General features: G+C 40.6%; 1 non-coding gene across 1 annotated transcript; it reads right to left on the reverse strand.

The window, feature by feature from the left end:
• Positions 1–648: 648 nt before the first annotated feature.
• LOC115068804 lies at positions 649–723 on the reverse strand. The gene has a single exon (XR_003848145.1). It is a non-coding gene; the product is annotated as a small nucleolar RNA SNORD62 (small nucleolar RNA).
• Positions 724–5,536: the final 4,813 nt, after the last annotated feature.

Here is a 5,536-nt window from a genome sequence, read left to right on the forward strand (position 1 = left end):
CCCTCTTGGACTGTCCCATCTGTTATGACTGCTACATTGGAGGCTAGGACTCCACCATAGGAATGCTTGGAAGACAAATAACATCCAAACCACAGCTACTGGTGTAATTTTTTTTTTTTTTTTTCCTTCTCAGTGACAGTCGGGAGGCAGGATGGATTCTGGGGAGAAAGATAAAGCAGGTATCCAAGGAATGCACATGGTGGTCATGAGCAGTCTCTGAACCTGCAGGTCTTGTGTCCTCAGCCCTTAGAGCCTTCACCCAACAAATGCAGAGCTCTAGAGAAGTCATAGGACATCATCAGACATGAGCAGTGGCAATAACAGGGCAAGGAGTGTCCACTTGAAGCTACATGCTGCTCAGAGTGCAGACTGGGGAGGGTGAGGGGGAGAAGGTGGGTGGAGGGGGAGAGTATAAGTATAAACTGCACAGAAAGTGTGTATTTACATCCCATTGGCACAAGAACATGAAACATATGCTTTGCATCAATGGGGCCAGACAACAAGACTGAATTTTTGATTCAAGGATCCTTCTAGAGTGTGCTAGACAGCACAACAGCAGAGTCCACAGGGCCCAAGTGACGACGTCCCAAATCTAGAGCAAGAAGGGGTAAAAGGAGGCAGCAAGGGGGCAGGGCTGGGCCGTGATGGTCTCTCAGGCACTGTCTTCTCCATCGCCCTACTATTGAGTCCACAGTGGGGTGGTAAAAATTTTAAACGTTAAAAATCCCTAGCCAGGCGTGGTGGCGCACTCCTTTAATCCCAGCACTCCAGAGGCAGAGGCAGGCAGATCTCTGTGAGTTCAAGGTCAGCCTGGTCTACATGGTGAGTTCCAGGACAGCTGGGGCTACAGGGAGACCCTGCCTCAAAAATGAAAATAGGAGGCCAGTAAAGTGTAAAAAATAAATTTTGGCACTCGGGAGGCAGAGGCAGGTGGATCTCTGTGAGTTCAAGGCCAGCCTGGTCTACAGTGAGTTCCAGGACAGCTGGGGCTACAGGGAGACCCTGCCTCAAAAACACTAAAAAAAAAATCCCAGATGAGGGGCTGGAGAAATGGCTCAGTAGTTAAGAATACTGGTTGTTCTTGCAGAAGACCCAGGTTCGAATCCCAGCATCCACATGGCAGCTAACAACTGTCTGTAACTCCAGTTCCAGGGGACCCAATGGCTTCTTCTGTCCTCCACAGGCATTGCACGACATGGGTGCACTTACCTACATACAGGCAATATGCACATACACATAAAATAAAAATAATAAAACATAAAAAAGAATCCCAGATGAGCTCTCTGTATACCTTTAATCCCAGCACTCAGGAGGCAGGGGCAGGGGAATCTCTGTGAGATAGAACCAACCTGTTCTACATAGTAAGTTCCAGGCTAGCAGGGACTACAGGAAGACCCTTTCTCAAAAAAAATTTTTTTAATAAAATAAAAAATAAAATAAATTCCCAGACAATACAAATGCATAAGGACAGACAGCCACATTCTGAAAGCCATTTGCCTTGTATTATATTACTGTAGTGAGAATAAAACAGTCACTAGTGAGAAAGACTAGTAAGCCTCAAAAACAAGGAAAGCACATTTGGTGTAGTGAGATTCGCCAGGGAGGGATTTGAAAGGGGTGTTATGCTACCAAGAATGATGTGATGAATGGAAACAATGTAGACCTGTGAAGTACCTCACCTATTGCTTTTCCAGCTGACTGTGGTCCAAGTAATTGCTAGGGAGGAGAACTTTTAGTTCCATGTCCACATTTTCCTACCGGGATATTCTAGCACCATGCTTGGAGAGGCTCACCAGAAATGGGAATCCCAGAATTGAGAAAAGCAAATATCCAGACTCCTTAGGTCTGGGTTAATATTTAAGACAACTGAGGCACATGCTAGTCTCTCTGAGTTCGCCTTCACCTGAATGACTAAATACTGAAATACTGACTTCATATAAACAAAAGTTTAGCATAAGCTGGTCACTCTTAATATTCATTGAATCTTGTAGAGATGGAAAAGAAATATTTAAAAGACTCCTCTCTTTTTACATTGCTGGTTTGTCTTTCAAAATTATAGTGTTAAGTTAAACATAAGCTACTAGGTTAGAGTTAGTCCCTAGAGGTGAAAAGAGACATCTGAGCGGTAACTTAGCCATCATGTTGAGACTGTCTGCTCTAAAACTGTCAGCTGCATGATGCCTACTAGACTGTTAAATCATTGTGATTTCTAATAAAATAATCTCTTCTCATCAAGCTATGCTACAAAGGGGTCAATTTGATCATTGAGTCTCAATCCTTGCTGAATTACCTGGGGATCATTTTTAAAAGGGGGGCGGTGTTGAAAATTATGTACAGAGCTGATAAACATCAGTGTCCAAGCCTCATTCCAGGATAGCCAGAGGCGCCGGGGCTGGAGGACGATTGTCACCAGTGTTTCCCACAGGGTCCTCTGGTGGCTCCAATGGTCACCACAGTTGAGCCGCACTGCTTCAGAAGACACAGACAGCCAACACACAACAGTTTCACTGCACCCCACAACTTTAAGAGAATGGTGACCTCAAAAATCCTCTAAACATGTCTTGCTGTGAAGAGACAAAGCCATAGTTCCTTCAGGCATTGATTATCTTTGTCAGTACTAGATGTAGCATACCTCTCCAGAGACCATAAATAAATCCTGCCAGGTTGAAAACCTGTGAAATAATCTGGCAAAAGTGACACAATGACAAACAGGGATAACTGGTGGGCAACCCAGACACTAACATATTATTGGGATAAATTGGAAAGATGGTACCGGTTATTTTGGATTTTCACCATGGTTTTATAGTAACTACTAAATTGGAATGGAAAGGCTGTGCTCAAATTGATAGTGCCCTTAAGTGGCAAGATAATCTCTTCTCAGCTGCTTTGGACCCATTATCTCTGAGGTGACTGTGATGTAAATTGTACCCTATCCTTTAGAAAGCTACTGTCTCTGAAGCCTGCCAGATCAACACACTGAGAGTCTAGCAACCTTGCAGCCACAGCCTGCTGAGATGCTGTCACTGATGGATGAAAGTGTGGAATTTGGATCTTGCAGTAAGTGGCTTACTTTTAAAATTTACCTTATTTACATAAAAAGATATATATATATATATAATATAGTATTATATGGGTACTCTATTTCTTGTATATGTCCAATATGTATCTTTTAATAAGCTATGTACTTTGGAAATTCTATATACTAAGATCCATATTTTGGACATAAATATTTTTATACTTTTTAGAATACTTTTCATCGCCCATGCTAAATAATGATTTAACAAATATTTTTAAACTATTGCTTTGAAGGGAAACCCACAATTAGCTTGGCTGGGATGTCTATCTGAGTCAGTCTTTCCCAAGCCACTGCCAAACGTCTTCTGAATGAATTTTGATTTATGCACTCTTAGAACAATGTCACTCAATTTATTAGCCTCTAAATTGAGTCTTTACCCTGGGTCTTAAATGTAGATTGTGGATATGTTATATGACAAAGGAAACTGTTTCTGTCGAGTTCATGCTCCCCTTTCCAAAATACAGAATTGTTACTTAGATAGAGCTGACTACATAAGGAGTCCAGAATTTTGAGGGACTGTGTAACTTCTTGTTCTTGTTGAGGGACACTTGTAAGGGGGACAAAGGCCAGTGGTATTAAGGACTGAGTATCCTCCTAGCCCATACTTTCCATAAGGCAGAGAGACATTAGAAAGTCCACACTGAGGATTATGAGGCTATAGGATGGAAAGAGACAGGGTTACTGATTCACCACTTGGAAGAAAGTTACCCATAACCAAGATTATACATTTTGGGCTTTATTAAGAAATCAATTTTTTTCATGTTTGGGCTACTGTATATTTTTAATTTATTTTTACAGCAGCTAGGATCACAGTGGTACAAATGGTACATTTGACCCTACATCACACCTGCTACAAAAACCTACAGTGAGGCTTTTTTAAAAAGAAGTTTGTCGTGACCTACGGTGAGGCTTTTTTTTAAAGAAGTTTGTTGTGACCAATCTGACACATATGCAATGAGACAATTTTGTGATAGCTGACATTCAGATGCGTAAGGACACCGAAAAAGAATAAAAGTTTTACTCCAGTGTTTAAAACTCTGCTTCATGGTGTTGGAGAGATGGCTCAGCAGTTAAGAACACTAGCTGTTCTTGCAGAAGACCCAGGTTCGAATCCCAGCACTTACATGGCAGCTAACAACTATCCAAAACTCCAGGGGATCTGACGGCCTCTTCTTTCCTCCACAGGCATTGCACGATACAAGTGCAATTACCTACATGCAGGCAATACACGCATACACATAAAATTAAAATAAAAAATAATAAATAAAATATAAAACTCTGCCTCATGCCTTCTAAAACTGAGCTCCTTGGTACAGTTTCAAACGTGATATGAACATCCTCATAATTTTCTCAGATTTTTCCCACAAAATTGTGCTCATACAGCACATGAAACATAGTGAATTATATTCTATTTCTTCTCATCATATGAGAAATATCTTTTTATATGAAAATCTACACATTAATAGTCAACATACGACCAGTGAGGGCTCTACTTTAGAACCACAAAAAAAAAAAAAAGAAACAGGAGTCTTAACAGAAACAGAAAGAAGATGTCAGTATCAAGAAAAGTCAGTAGCCAGGTAGAAGAGTCTCTGATAGTCCCCAGAGCTCTGTAGGCTGCTAGGAAGTTCCCAACCACCCATAAGAAGGCCAAGCAGGCAGCCAGCCGGAAATGCCTGTACCAGGTGGGTTGTGTTCTTTCAGGGTCTTTTCATTAACTGGATACTTGACTCAGCAAACACTTGACTCTTGGTTTTGTTTTTTTTACAATTTTAAGTAATCCATGTCAGTACATACTGTATGCCTGAGTTTACATATCAAAACAGATACAGTAATTATGTGTTAGTTAAAAATGGATAATTTTTATGATCCTATCAACTTTAAAAAAAAAAGAAAGTTCTATAAAAGTTTATTGTTTCTCTTAAAGGATATTGGTGAGGCTTGGATCTTCACAGACACACAAAAAAAAAAAAAAATCCAAGGATTGTACAGGATGGATCCCGTGACAGGTCTTCCTAAGTGGCTAACATTGCCACAGTCCCTCAGCTGTACCTGGGAAATGTTCTGACATTGCAAGTGCTAGGATCCTGAATAGGACTTAACTTATACAATGTTATTTGTCAAGATTTTTCTTGAATATAGTTGTGAAGAGGAGCTGAAGGCCCTTTTTCTTCAAGAATGTTTCCAATTACTCTTGTTCAGGAATTGGCCAATATAAGAATTTCAGTCCAGACCACTTCTGGTGTATATCAGGAAAACTGATTAGCAACTGAAGCATTAACATCAGAGGAAACCTAATGATTAGATGTCAGAAGCGACATTACATCAGATCTGCTCACATAGATTTCTAGAATAACCAGGACTCACTTTGAAATGTAAACAATTAATGGATAAAAGAGGTCATTTTCTGCAGCAACACTTGACCCACATGTTTCTATGCAACTGAAGCTGGCTGATATT

Source organism: Nannospalax galili, unplaced genomic scaffold, assembly GCF_000622305.1.
Source record: "Nannospalax galili isolate Female #2095 unplaced genomic scaffold, S.galili_v1.0 scaffold128, whole genome shotgun sequence".
Lineage (NCBI taxonomy): Eukaryota > Metazoa > Chordata > Mammalia > Rodentia > Spalacidae > Nannospalax > Nannospalax galili.